The sequence below is a fragment of the Ursus arctos genome, unplaced genomic scaffold, assembly GCF_023065955.2.
Source record: "Ursus arctos isolate Adak ecotype North America unplaced genomic scaffold, UrsArc2.0 scaffold_37, whole genome shotgun sequence".
In the NCBI taxonomy this organism is placed as follows: domain Eukaryota; kingdom Metazoa; phylum Chordata; class Mammalia; order Carnivora; family Ursidae; genus Ursus; species Ursus arctos.
The window spans coordinates 9,057,339-9,073,143 of record NW_026623053.1 but is presented as its reverse complement, the minus strand read 5'-3'; the positions used below and the strand labels follow the sequence as shown (position 1 = coordinate 9,073,143).

The 15,805-nt window shown below is 34.8% G+C and overlaps 1 long non-coding RNA gene across 1 annotated transcript in view; it reads right to left on the bottom strand.

The window, feature by feature from the left end:
* LOC113266082 (uncharacterized) overlaps positions 1-15,805 on the bottom strand; it is a 634,890-nt gene that overhangs the window by 83,473 nt on the left and 535,612 nt on the right. Inside the window, exon 14 of the long non-coding RNA XR_008957174.1 lies at positions 14,112-14,304. This is a non-coding gene — a long non-coding RNA (uncharacterized LOC113266082). The remainder of the gene's footprint in view (positions 1-14,111; positions 14,305-15,805) is intronic.

Genomic DNA, 15,805 nt, shown 5'->3' with positions numbered 1-15,805 from the left:
TAATGTATTGTATCCTTAAAATTTTCTAAGAGAGTAGATTTTATGTTAAGTGTTTTCCAAAGAAAAAATTAATACTGGTAATTGGGGCAAGAGAAAGCTTTGAGAATTGATGGATATGTCTATGGACTTGATGGTGGTGATGATTTCGTGGGTATGTGTTTATCATCAAGCATACTGAGTTATATACTTTAAAAGTGTTCAGCTTTTTACATGTCAAAAATAAATTAAATAAAAATAAAAATTATTAGAAAGCAGAGAAAAAGAGAGAGAGGGATGGATGGAGGGGGAGAGAGAGAGAGAGAGAGAGAGAGAGAGAGAGAGAGAAAGAATTGCCAGAATTAAAAGTAAAACAAACTAACTAAAAAAGAATTGGGGAGGGAGAATTCAAAAGTCAAATGTGTCAAAGAAAGGAAATAAGAGCTAAAGAAGCTTTGAAAATTAGAAGAAAATTATGTTATAGAATAAAGGATTATTTAATTATCCTTAGCAATACTGTGATGAAAACACACAAAAAGAAAACAGATTAAAAATGGCAAAATGATTGCAAGAGTGTAACTCAAAAAGTCTTAAGCACCGGCAACAGAGACACTTGCTTTTTGACACTGTAACAACAGGTAGAACAATTTGCTCCAAGGGACAGGCCACTGGCAAGACTCTGGAAGAGCAGTAAGGGCTCATTCTTAGAAGTCGAAATTTTGGGGGCACCTGGATGGCTCAGTTGGCTAAGCTTCTGACTCTTGGTTTTGGCTCAGGTTGTGATCTTATGGGTTGTGGGATCAAGCCCTGCTTCAGGCCCCAGACTCTCCGGGGAGTCTGCTTGAGATTCTCTCCCTCTGTACTCCCCCCAAATAAATGAATATATCTTAAAAAATAAAAAATAAAAAAAAAAGAAGTCAAAATTTTGGTGTGTGGTAGCCCTTCTCACCACTACCCATGACCCATTGAGACAGGAATTTGAGAAACTAGTAGAGCATCAGAAAATAACTAGTAGAAAACTCAAAAACAAGGATGAGCATACAAAGTTTTAAAAAATATTATTAGAGGAGCACCAAACTCAATAATCAGAAAAGCTAACAGGGAAAACAGTTATTAGAATAATAACAAAAATGTAAAAAAAAAAAACAAAGAACTGCAAATAATACACCTAGCAGATCAAAGAGAACATTAAATCCATGATACTTTAGTGACAAAAAAAAATTATGGACTTTAGAACTAAAAATATAAAATCACTTGTATATAAATATCTGAGGTACAAAAAGATTAGTACTTAGGTACTGAAAAAGATTAGTAACTTAGAATATTTAAATGGAAGTTTCTGGAAAAACAAGATGGAAAAACCCCAAATGGTTAATATAACTAGAGGGAGAGAGAGGGAGAGGGACTTACAGAAAATAGTTTCAGAAATTCCATCTGCCATATCTGCCATCTATGATGCAGGGGGAGTATAAGGGAGAAAATAAAGTTATATCACAGTTTTTAAAATAGAGACATTTTCACCAGTCAAAAAATCTCACCTTCAGTTTTAGAAATTTCAGAAGTAAACTAAAAATCTAGACATTAAAAATCCTGCTTTAAAAATTTTAAACTGAATAGCTGAATGAAACAGTAGATTGAAGAGAACTGAAAAACTGAAACAATGAAGTAAAAGAGAAATCTGAAAAAAATTTTCTACAAGCTTACATTAAGTTATAAACTAACCAAGTTAAGGTGAAATTAGCAAAAATGAAAACAGAATGAGAAGTTCTAAAGAGAGATCTCAGAGAGAAAAGGGCTGAGTTTAAATAATTATTTTAGAAAGAAATGGCCAGGAATTTTTCATAATTGTAGAAAAACATGAATTTTTAGATCTGAAAGAAACACACAAGCAAGATAGATACCTAGACAAATATTAATATAACTATAGAAACCAAAGACAATGGCAAATTTTGAAAGTAGCTGAAGGGAAAAGACAGATTGCCAATAAGCAAATGAAAATGTACAGTGAAAGCAGATATTTAATACGAGGGTACATGAACAAGAACTTTACAGTTAAGTATTTTTTTAATTACCAAAAAAATGGAAAATTAGAAAGGAGATATCCTAAATTCCATCATTTAGAAATTTAGAAAATCAATATTTGAATATACATGTAATCTCAAAGTATAAAGCTGTAAAAATGAAAAAAAAAAAAAACGACAGATGAAAGTATCATAACTAATCATTTTTGTGTAGAATTATAGGTATTCATAAATGTAAATCAAGTAGTTATCTATAAACATATGAGCCTGGACTTTTAGGAATACCCAAGTTAGTTTAGGGAAGTTTCAAACTATGCAAGTGTAGGCTATCTGAAGAAGGGGTGGGGTTATAGAAGGTTCAGCCAAAAAGTGAGGGTTACTGTGTTTTCCTCCAGTGCTGCCCAGGGGAGGTGGGTGCTAGCCAACAGCCACAAGTCTCTGGTCAGCTGAACAGACTCCACCCTACAGTGACCCCAGAAGCATCTGGCTTGCAGCACTCCCTCCAGAACCTCAGGCATTAAGGTCACTCAACAAACACCACTCCCAGTTACATTTAATTTGAAGGAAAAATGAAGAAGGAAAGACATGAGAATAAGAGGGGACTAAATTTTGAGGATTTCATTATCATTAATCTTTATTTTTGGAGAATGGTACAGGTATATGTACTTGCTTAGGGGGAAGAAAAAGGAAAAAAAAAAAAAAAAAGTTGCATTATGGATGGGGAAGGGCCTGAGAAGAAAAAGGCCACAGAGCTACATTATCAGTATTTCAAAGGAAGGATGATGCTTCATCTACAATTTACATATCAGGCAGAACAAAGGAAATAAAAAGAAAATGAAAATGCCAGTGATGTTAGAGCAGGTCATTGAGAAAGTTTATGTTATATCTCTTTTTTTGAAAGCAAAGTAGGAAAATGATCAGTTACTTTGAGGAGCATGGGTGGGGATTATGAGGAAAGCAATAATGTTCAATAGCTATATGGGAACAAGAAACAAGAGCCGATCAAAACTAAATTGAAGACCAGTTGGCTGAGGAATGCTAAAGGCCTAACTGAAGATTGACAGAATACATTGTAGTGGTTCACTCAGCAATGGTATAATTCTTCTCTAGAAAGTAGTTGATAGTTTTAGCCCAAGGTTGGGTATGAGTGGGGCAAAGCAAAAAGAAATAAAAATAATAGAGGAATTGAAGAAGTTAGCTGGGAAGTGGCTGACAGCAAATTACAGAAACTACGAGGAAAGAAAACAAGTGAAACTAGGCCAGGTGAAAATGAAAATATCTAGGAAATGGAGATCCTGATGTGATCAAAGTGAGGAAATGAAGTGAGGAAGTTGCAAGAATAAGAGATGATTATAAATTAAGTTCTCACATGCACTCAGCTATTCTCTATCTCACCACTGCATGGTTTTCAGGACCTAATCATACGGGTTTTTTTCTCTTTCCTGGAGGCCTGGGATCTGGCCTCTACTTATTGATGTATCCCCACCACCTAGCGTGGCTAGTGGCACAGCAAGGTATTCAATAAGTTTTGTTTAAAGATTTATTTATTTTAGAAAGAGACAGCCTGAAGCGGGGTGGATGGGCAGAGGGAGAGAGAGTCTTAAGCAGACTCCCAGCTGAGCTCAATCTCACAACACTGAGATCACGACCTGAGCCAAAACCAAGAGTCTGATGTTTAACCAATTGCACTGTTCAGGTGCCCTGAGAGTATTCAATAATTATTTTTGAATTTCTGAATAATTGCTGAAATTAAGATTTCATAGCTGGTATAAATCTATAAATCTTGCTGTGGGCAATGAATTGGATAAAAGTGTTTACAAAACTAAAAGGCCTTTCGGGCACTTGGGTGGCTCAGTCAGTTAAGTGTTTGCCTTCGGCTCAGGTCACGATCTCAGGGTCCTGGGATTGAGCTCGGGGTCAGGCTCCCTGATCAGTGAGGAGTCTGCTTCTCCCTCTCCTTCTGCCCCTTCCCCCCCCACTCGTGCTCTCTCTCTCTCTCTCTCTCAAATAAATAAATAAAATCTTAGGAAAAAAAAAAAAAGTAAAAGGCCTTCACCTGAGAGAATTATAAGGGAAACACTGATGACAGAATTGAATGCAGTATCTCATTCTTGAAAGATGTACTTCTGTATATTAGTTTATAGGTAGGCCTCTGGAATAAATTTTAAATAATGGACTTGGTGCTGGCTCCACAATGCAGTAGCAGAAGGATATAGTATAATGAACTTAATTACTGTGAGCCCCCATTTTCTCATTCACAGAAAGGGTGTAACAGCTTCATGACATTTTTGTGGGGATAAAATTAGATAATAATTTTACATATACCTTGTGTCTGGCATATACGAATGCTCATTGTATTTTAGGATTTTAAAATGCCCCTCGGGCACCTGGGTGGCTCAGTTGGTTAAGTGCCTGACTCTTGATTTGAGCTCTGGTCGTGATCTCAGGGTTGTGAGATCAGCCCTGAGTGCGCTCTGCACTGGACGTGGAGTCTGCTTAAGATTCTCTCTCTCCCTCTGCTCCTCCTCTCCTAAAAAAATAAAATAAAATGCTCCTCAAATCACTGGGGCATAACATCCCCTGTTATGCACTTATATTATTTACCAAGACATTAAAGATCCTAAGAAAATTTAAAAACTTACCAGCTCTAAAAGTTAAACCATTGCACCTACTGAGCTAATATTAATAATGTATCCCTTAGTATTTTCATCAAGGAACAAATCACCATGGCAATGATATTAATGGGCCCAATTAATTGTGTGCTGTATATAATGAAGAACTTTGCACTACAGAACCACTAAGGTCTTACACTGTGGGTGTCAATGTTTAGTCATATCAACAAGTTCACAGAAGACTTCTGAGAGAGGTAACTCTGTATCATTAAACTCGGATGTCTCTCATCGCATTGGAACATGGTACAGCATCACTGGCTTTTCCAACATGTTACAGCTATTATATTCAGAGATGATGTCTTGACTGCTTCTATAACGACTGCTTCATTGAAAGGACAAGTGATCTTCCTGGAGGCCAAAGTATGAGCATCAAACTTTGGTAGCTGGATGCAAATTTTCATTTTAAGCTTTCTCTTTAGATTCCTATAAACTATCCTGACTTTAAAAAGCCAAAGGACTTAAAGTATCATCTAAAACGTGTTTAAGTTGTATTCTGCCTTCCGTTTGGCCAATCAGAAATGATGTACCTAAATAACTCCACGTGGAAAAGGCATGCACAATAGTACATTCACAAATTCTTTATAAAGGGTGTTTCAGACTGTCAAAATATGACTCTAGATAAAAAGGAATTTAAAAAGTTTCTACCATGACTCATGGAAATTCACTCATTCCTTGTTTAAGAGTCTCAATTCATTAAATAAAAAGTTTAAGAAATTGTGTACACATACACATGAACGTGTTCACAGATAGAAAAACGCATTGATAATAAACATGTTTATGGGGGCACCTGGATGGCACAGCGGTTGAGCGTCTGCCTTCGGCTCAGGGCGTGATCCCGGCGTTATGGGATCGAGTCCCACATCAGGCTCCTCCGCTATGAGCCTGCTCCTTCCTCTCCCACTCCCCCTGCTTGTGTTCCCTCTCTCGCTGGCTGTCTCTATCTCTGTCAAATAAATAAATAAAATCTTAAAAAAATAAACATGTTTATGTAAGGAAAAGACAATTTCCAAAAGTATTCGGTTTTTACATAAAAGTAATATAGAGGTTTCTTATTCTTGAGAAGAAAAAGACTATAAGAAAAGATATGAGGAGCAATCATTTTTTGATTGGTGCATTCTTTTACTGCACCACTTTCATTACCAATATCTCATACTTTTTCTGTCTCATGGCTATCTAGCATTCAAACTCCACTTAATACATTTAAAACAAAATAGAAAAGCTAATCAATCATAAGAGCACTTAGAAATACATGGAAATTGTTCACGTGCACAAGGGATGCAAGAGTAAAAGAGATGTTATCTCTTCATTCCTTTTACTGGCATGCATACAAAAGAGAAACATTTTGGGTTCATCCAAACATGGGACACAATTCAAAATTTTTCTATAATTTTTCTAGGAACTGTTTTGTCAAGTAAATTATTGAGTATGTCTTTGCCTGAAATTAAAATGTCAAAGTATCACTTTTTATAGCATATTAATTTAGTGTGCCTCTAACTGAAAAGTCATCATCCTGGAACAAAAGGAGACTTTGTCAAAAACACAGAAAAATTCAAGGGCTATTATGGTAAATAGTTGTTAACTGAGCAGGCATTATGTTAGATAGCTCTGTTTTCCACCACAATTTATTTTTAGCTCTCTGTATTTTTCTGAAAGAGAAAAACTGAGTCAGAGACATTAATAAAATAGCTGCAATATTTTGTAAGCGAGTACAGATTTCAAAACACTGAGCTCTGAAAGACAGTTCACAGCAATGTTTTCTTAACAGAAACACACACACATAATTACTAATGTAACAGTCTGTTCATGGTAGAAAAGCAACAGTTTTATCACATGCTTGTATGTGCAGACACCGGAATTGTAGAAGTCAAGGAAATCTTTGTTTTCACTAAGGACTCAAAGTAGTTTTATCTAATTTGAAGACTACTGCTAGGCAAGGTGCAAATACCTCCTGTAAAGTTTATTTCAAGAATAAATACGCTGTTTTCCCCACCCCACACTGTAGTATGATGTCCTTAATCATAATGGCTGTGGGGCAAGGGGTCAGTTTGCTCCATCAGTTTATTATCAAGAAGACCAAAGGGACTAGATTAGAGATTTTACCCAATTCAGCCTTAAAGAAGATATGCATGATGTTGCTACAGGCAGGACACGGTGTAATCCACTGACCTATCAGGTGAATATGCTGGCTTTTCTTGGGCCTGGAATATTTTCAGCATCATTACTAAAGCACAAAATCTGCATGTCAAATTAATTTGTGCTCTCTTCACCTCACATTGATTAACACAAATTAAGTTTCACACGCATCACCTAGAGTAGTTAACAAGTAGTAGTATCAAATTCCATGACTTGCCCTCACTATAATTCTTTAAACTGTTCTTTCCTCAATTCCTATTTAATAGAATCCTGTAGTGTCCATTGCAAAGAAATCATGTAAAATGAAGGTGCTCACAGCATGCCTCAGATTTTCCCAGTGTTGAGAGACAGAGTTTGGAGACGCTTGTGTATTTCACAGCCAACTTAGTTTCAAAAGATGGGCCGAATAATTAGTTAAGTAAAAAGTGTGGTTTTAAACATCTTAAATATTCTATGAATTTGCATCAGGAAAACCCAGAGGCATATCATCAAACCCTGGATTGTATTCATTTACATAAAAAACCCAATGTAGAAGTATCACGTCAAGGCAAATCCTAATATGAACACAATATGCGGTTTTAAACTGTTCTACTTATATTATGTTTTCTATTACCTCCAAAGTGAGTTAGTGAAGGAGGAATTTTGTGGAGAGTCTACTTTTCAAGTGTTCTTACAACAACTCCCTTTATGTTAAGGTTTCATACACGTAAATGCATGGAGAGATACCATGAAAGACTACAATAAAGTAAAAGTTAAACACCAAAGGGGAAATATATTTTATTAATACACAAATGTGGTCTTGAATTTAATGATATTATTCAGAGAACATGAGGATGATACAGTAATAAAAAGTCAAATTAAGCAGTTTTTTAAAGTTATAAACAAAAAAAAAAATTAAAACCTTACATAAAACTAGACTGCAAACACTCTTTAGATAGTAAATTAACTATTTGGAAAGTATCTGCTAATTCATTTTGGATAATACGTTCTCCTGTAGGCTGAGAAATTTATTTTTAAGGGGGGGGGAACAATTAGAAAGGATTCCTTTAACATATCAATGGTAAATTCCAAAAATGGGTTCCAGTAGCTCCATACCATAAATATCACAATATTGATATTGTGTTCTGTATATAATACTGTGTGTTGTGATTGCTCTATCTTTCCATCTGGACACTAAACTGGAAACTAAACTCAATGACCGAACCAGTGTCTTTCATTCGCTTGTCTGAGTATCTTCTATTTCCCTCAATGTCTTGTAAAATGTTGACACTCAAGAATTATCTTCTGAATTCAGTTTTAAAACTAGATGTTCATTTCTCTTATGCTTTGTTATGAACTGAATGTTTGTATCCCTTCAAATCCATATGTTGAAGCCCCAAATCCCCACAGTGATGGTATTTGGAGATGGGGCTTTGGGAGATAATTATATTTAGATGAGTTCATGAAGGCAGGGACCCACAGTGGAATTAGTTTCTTTATAAGAGGAAGAGACCAGAGCTCCCTTTCTCTCTGCCATGTGAGGATACAAGAAGAAGGCGGTCATCTGTAAACAAGGAAGAACACTCTCACCAGGAACCGAATCCATTAGCAGCTTAGTCTTGGACTTCCCAGACTCCAGAACTGTTAGAAATAAATGTCTGGTGTGTAAGCCCCCAGTCTATGGTATTTTCTTGTAGCAGCCTGAGTTGACTAAGACAATTTTGAAACTTAAACAAAATTATCAATTTTTTAGCCATTGCATTTTCATTCAAATGACATCCATTTCATGTACTCAACTACACCCTCTTTTTATACTCATGAAAATGGGACATGGAATACGTCTATTATCATGGAATGCTAATTCTGATATAATATTCTCTACTCTACTCTTGTTGAAAAGAAAAGATCTAATGTCAATACAAAATGCCATGAAGTTTTTTGTATCTTTCAAGTGCAGAATGTAATAACTTACATGTAAGGCCAGGATATTTTTAATAACCAAATTATTTGGAGAATATCAAAATATTTTTCTTAATTTATATTTAATAACTCTTCACTTATATTTAATTTTCTCAGCATGTTATTTTCTTTGCTTATATTTAAAAGTCCATAAGATTTCAAATATTAAAAGGAGTCCAATCATTATTATTGATGAATTTTCAAGTTAACTAGAACATATCAGCTGAATGTAGTAATAATGTTAATGCTTGGAACCAGCCTCTTTATGGTTGTCTAAGCAATGTATACATTTTCATATGTTAAGCACACTGTGATACCTTACATTTGGTATTCTCTTATGGTCTCATTCAGTCTCTCTAGCCATCCATACTACTCAATATGACGCAGGAAAATTAAACACTTACAGAATTATAATGTGTTAATAAAATAAATGAAGAATATTCATTAAATTTATAAGAGACATGAGGTCTTCAAGAGTAGACTTTCATCTTATATCCCTGGTATAATTCACTGTGATTGGTATGTACTAGATTCTTAATATATTTTGTGAATTGATTAATTAACAAAAAGTACCAGGCACTTTATAGGACATGAGGTATTAAAAATTGAATACACTGAAGGATCAGCCCTCAAAGAAATTATAGTCTAATGGAAGAGCTCATAGATACTGAGAACTAATCAAACTAATTAGTAATGAGAATAAAATACAGATCTATGCAATTCATTTAGATAAACACACGTCTATATTTTAAAGCACTAAAATGGTGAGCCTAAAAATCCTACCAGAACAGTTGGAGCTATCATTTATAAACTCTGAATATTCAATGAAGTTCTTCTGTGGCACTCTTTAATCTATGGAGTTGTAAAATAACGAAGCAATGGTAGTGTTCCTGAAATATCCTAGTGACTGAATAGGTTTGTTCCACTGCCTAACTCTGGGAATAAGGCTTACTCTGAATCATCTACCAAGTTCTTTCCTATCAGCATAACTGGAGTGGTGTTCTCAAATTCCTACATGTAGGGAAAGATGTATTATTCTTTACTCAAGAATTAGATTATTAAACAGGCAAGTCTTTCTAAAATGGTAGACTAAAGACCTTTGAAAAACTGCTCCTTTGTAAGAGCAATCAAAACACAGGAAAAATTTGTCAAAATCAACTTTTTCAGAATTCTGGAAATGACAAGAAGCTTTCAAAATCCAGAAAGCATTTATTTGAGAAAAATGGCTGAATGTCAGTAAGATGAGGGAATTTGTGGTGTTTTAACTTGCCCTATCATATTCTCCTCTTGCCAGATCTGTGGTAATCTTAAAAACCAGTAACCTAATAGTCGCTGGAGGGAAAAGAACAGATTTGAAGCTGCCATAAAATCCCCATTTGCAGAGAACTGCCACTATTTGAGCTCTGCAGCAGCTTTCTGGAAGAGGCCTCTTGTGAGGCTTTTCATCATTTGACGTGACTCAGAGCTTGTCCGGTAGAAAGCCTTATCTTAGGGTGTTTGTTAAAAGCAATCAGCATAATTTATTTAATCTTGAAGCTGCCTGAGACAGTGATACCAGTTGGACCAAATAAGAGGATAGCCAAAAAATTTTAAATAGGAAAATATATGGGATACCCATATGGGACTTTAATAGACTCCAAAATATTCCTGGGTTTGTGTGTATACCCCAGAATCTCTGAGAGTCCCCTAATCCATTACTTCTAGGTGACCTTTAGGATCTGCACAAGCTGGAAATGAATAATGCATAATTGTAAACTCAAGAGTTGAAGTCATGCCCCATCACGCACACACAGAGCCCTTCTAACAAGGGTTGAGAAATTTTGGTTCAAGGCATTTAATGAAATATTTGTCCAATTATCAGCTGATCACTAAATTAGTTAACCAAGAATGCAGACTTTACAGAATTAGTCCAGGAAAAACATTGCATAAACAGCAATAACAATAACAACAAAACCTGATGATGAATAGGAATCTGTTTTCCAGAGTATCTACATTATAGTATTTCAAATGTTCGGTTTTCTACCAAAAACAAAAACAAAAACAAAAACAAAAAAATAAAAAGAGAGAGTGAGAAAGAGAGACATTCAAAGAAAAAAAAAATATGGCTCATATACAAAAAAGGAAGGAAGGAAGGAAGGAAGGAAGAAAAGAGAGGGAGGGAGGGAGAGAGGGAGAGGGGAAGGAAGGAAGGAAAAAGAAGGAAGGTGAGAGAGAGGGAGGGAGGGAGGGTGGGAGGAAGGAAGGAAGGAAGAAAAGAAAGAAATCCAATGAAGTCAATAAAACCATCTTTTAGGAAAACCAAGTGTTGGACTTACTAGACAAATTTTTAAAAACCTGCTATTATAAATATTTTCAAGAAAATAAAGGAAGCCATGTCTGAAGAATTAAGGGAAAGTATGAGAATAATATCTCACTATACAGAGAGTTACCTTGAGACAAAAAAAAATTCAAAAAGTACCAAATAGCATTTTTTTAGTTGAAAAGTAAAATTGCTGAAAAGAAAATTCACTAGAAATGTTCAAAAGCAGATTTGAGCTCACAGGAGAAAGAATCGACCAACTTAAAAATAGTTCAATTGACATTTCTTAATTATTTTTGAGGAACAGAAAGAAAAAGGAATGCACGAAATTAACCAATTTTCAGAGAACTACTGGATACATTCAAATGTACCAAAGTATGCATAATGGTAGTTGAGAAGGAGAGAAAAGAGGAGCAGAAAGAACATTAGAACAAATAATGACTGAAAAGTTCCAAAATTTGATGAAGAATATTAATTCATATATCTGAGGAGCTCAATCAACTTCAAACAGGTTAAACTCAAAGCCATCCATACCCAAATACATTCACTATCAGAAATAGTGAAGGCTAGAAGACTATGGGATGATACATTAGAAGTGCTGAAAGAGGCTGTCAACCAAGAATTCCACACCCAGCTCCTAGACAAAAAGTTTTCGTGTATTACTGAAATTAAATTGTCATTAACCAAAACTAGAGTGTTTTAAGTTGTTACTTTATAATCCTCAGGGCAACAATTTTAAAATATATCTCAAAAATATAGTACAATTGGGGCGCCTGGGTGGCACAGCGGTTAAGCGTCTGCCTTCGGCTCAGGGCGTGATCCCGGCATTATGGGATCGAGCCCCACATCAGGCTCCTCCGCTATGAGCCTGCTTCTTACTCTCCCACTCCCCCTGCCTGTGTTCCCTCTCTTGCTGGCTGTCTCTGTCCTGTCAAATAAATAAAATCTTTAAAAAATATATATATATAGTACAATAAACAATAAAGAGATTAATATAGTACACAAGAAAAAATGTCTAGGCAATAATGAAGAAAAAAAACATAAGTCATATAGAAAACAAAAAGCAAAAAGGCAGGTCTAAACCTTACCTTGTTGGGTTATATACTCCAATTGGAAAGGAGAAAGTGACAAAATAAATTTAAAAAAATGATCCCACTTTGTTCTGTCTACAAGAGATGTACTTTGTATATACAAAGAGATTGAAAATAAAAGAACAAAAAAGGAATACCATGCAGACAATAACCAAAAGAGAGCCGAAGTGGCTATATTAATATCAGATCCAACAGACTTTAAGACGAAAATTGTTACTAGAGAAAAAGGAAAACATTTTCCAATGAAAAAAGGGTCATCAGGAAAATAATACATGCATATATGCACATAAGTAAAAGAGCCCCCAAAATGCATAAAGCAAAAACTGACATACATAAAGAGATAAATAGATAACAATAATAACGGGAAACTTAAATATCCCACTTTGAATAACAGAAAACGAGGCCTAAGAGTGGCAAGGAAATAGATGTCTTGAACGACACCACAAACCAAGCAAATCTAACAGACATCTATAAACCACTCTACCCAACAACAGAGGAAAACACATTCTTCTCAAGTGCATACAGAATAGTTACAACACAGACCATATACTAGGCCATAGAGCAAGCCACAGTAAATGTAAAATGGTATAACTTATACGAAGTTAAAATGGCATAAATGATGAAAAATATGTTCTCTTACCACAATAAAATCCGATTAGAAATGGCAGAAACAAATTATAAAATTTCACAAATATGTGGAAATTAAACAATGCACTCCTAAATTTTCAATGGGTTAAAGAAATTAAAATGGAAATTAGTAAATGCTTTGAGATGTATGAAAATAAATATACAATATGCCAAAACTTAAGGAATGCAGTTAAACTGTACATAGAGAGGAATATATTTATGGATACCTATGAATAAAAAAGAAAGATTTCTAATCAACTTAATCTTCCACATTAAGAAACTAGAAAAAAGAGTAAAGTAATCCCAAAGCAAGGTCAAGAAAGGAAACAATAGAAATTAGAGTAGAAATAAACAGAGAATAGGAAAAAATAGAGAGAATCAACAGAATCAAAACTTGTTTCACTAATCTTCCATTAGACTGAACAAAAACAAGTGTTGAGAAGGATGTGGAAGAACTGCAATCCTCATACATTGCTGGAAATGTAAAATGGTGCGACAACTTTAGAAAACTGTTTGGCATTTCCTCAAAATGTTAGAAATAGATGTGTCATGTAACCCAGAAATTCCACTACTAGATATATACCCAAAATACAGGGAAAAAAAACATACACATGACCATTTACAGTGGCATTATTCACAATGGTCAAAAAATGAAAACAACCCAAAGTCCACCAAACAATGAATAGATAAACAAAATGTGATATATCCATTCAATGTAATATTCAGCCATCAAAAGAAATAATGTACTGATACATGCTATAATGTAGATGAACACTGACAACAACCTAAGGAAAATAAGCCAACCACAAATCACCACATTTGTATGATTCAATTTATATGAATTTTTCACAATCCCATAGACAAGGCAAACCTACAGAGACAGTAAATAGATTAGTGGTTAGAGGCTTGGGGAGAGAGTTAGAAAGCATGTGCTACTAAATACAGGGTTTGTTTTGGAGGTAATAAAAAGGTCCTAAAATTGCATAGTGGTAAGAATTACAAAACACTGTTAATATACTAAAAAACTAATGAGTTGTGCACTTTAAGGGTGAGTTTTATGTTATGTGAGTTATAGCTAGTTAGCTACCTACCTACCCACTTAAAATAATTAGGAAAGATGAGAGTAAGGTAGCTACAGTCTTCATATATTTGAGGTTAGATCTTTGTATAATTGCTTCAGTCTCCATAACTACCTTTCATTTCCTGGTCATGCACAGCCAACAAATTCCATAATAATTACAAAGTAAAGTCACTTTTGACATGTCTGAAGAATATGTTGAAAAAAATTGACATACAGTAACAATGTATAAGCCAAAAGCAACTTTTGAATAGGAGATATTGCTAAAGAACTTACTTAATGATATCAAAGCACCAGATAAAGCTGTCACCTCCCAGGTTTGATCCACCAATGAGAAAACGAAGCCAAAAACAGGACTGGAAGACTGGAAACACCTGAATGATCCAACTTTGGTTGGTGACTCAAGACAGTTCCAAAGGACTCTCATGTCTTCCCAGGATCAGGGCTTCTAAGTGAAGGAGGAGGATTTCTGAATATGAGATAAGAAGTTGTGCTTTGTTAAGGATATAAAGGTAACCACTGAAGCAAGAATGAATAAAATATAGAATAAATGAGAAAAGAGGATCAAAAGTTAAACGTTTTCTAAACTGCTTTATTTGCAATTGTTTTTTTTCATTCAGTCCATAACTGGAATGATTGCCTTCTCTGTCATGTAGTTTACAGTGAATTTCAGACCACTATCTTACAGGTTTACACGTGTATAAATAAAATAGCTAACTTACCGTTTTCCAATCAAGTGGATCCGAATAACCTGTAAAAATATTGTAACATATAGATTCCCATAATCGTGTCCTAAATTCATGGACTCAGAATATCTAGGGATGGTGACTAGTTGTTGATGATGATGATGATGGTGATGATGATGATGATGACGATGATGATGATAATGATTAAATACTTCAAGTATTATTTTTGTGATCAGTCAGGTTTGCAAATCAGCAGGTACCATTACGAAAGACAAAACGCACAAACTGTAAAGTGCATATAAATATGTAATTTGAAATCTGGAATGTGTAAATTAAGGGTATATAGAGAGGAAGTAGTTTCCATAAAGATATATGGCCAGTTAGCAGCAATATTGCATAAGAACCTAGGTTTATTAAAAAATAGTCTTGTATTGGCCAAGCTTATTGCTTCCCTTTACTTCAATTCCCATGGATAGACCATGAAATTTAAGACTTAATGTTATGCAGCATGGTATAGTTTCTTGCATTAGCTTTAAAATATCTTTAAAACCATGGCCCAATAAAATGTTACTTTTGAAAATGATAAATATCAGGAAAAGCTTAAAAGATAAATTATTCTCAAATTTTCATATATATTTATGAATCTGGAAAACCATTTTATCAGAGGTGAAAACATGAAACAGTAAATGACGGTTGCCTCTGGGGAGTGTGATGAAGGCGATGTAGGCGTGTAGAGTGGGAGGGATGCTTATTTATATTGTACATGTATTATAAATCATATTTTCACATTTTTAAAGTTATACAGAAAAAAAGGAAAGAAAATATAACTTAGCCAAGAAAAGTCATTAGATTTGTTTTTCTATTACTGCGTAACAAATTTAGCAGCTTAAAAAACATGCATTTATTATCTCACAATTTCTGTGGTTCAGGAATCCAGGTACGTTTTAACTGGGTCATCTGCAAGAATGTAATTAATGAAATGGCCAAGGCTGGATTCTCTCATGGAGGATAGACTGACTAGGAGAGTCCACTTCTAGTCTCACTCAGATTGATGGAAGAATCCATTTCCCTGTGATTGTACACTGAGGTCCTTGACTTCTTGCTGCCTGTTTTCTGGAAGCTACCTTTAGCTTCTAAAGGCCTTCCTTAGTTTGCCATCTAGATGTTTACTTCTTCAAAGCCAGCAAAGGAGTCTTCATAATGCAATCATGGGAGTAACATCTCATTACCTGTACCATATTCTATTGATCAGTAGAAACTGACAGGATGAAGTATGACTCAGTT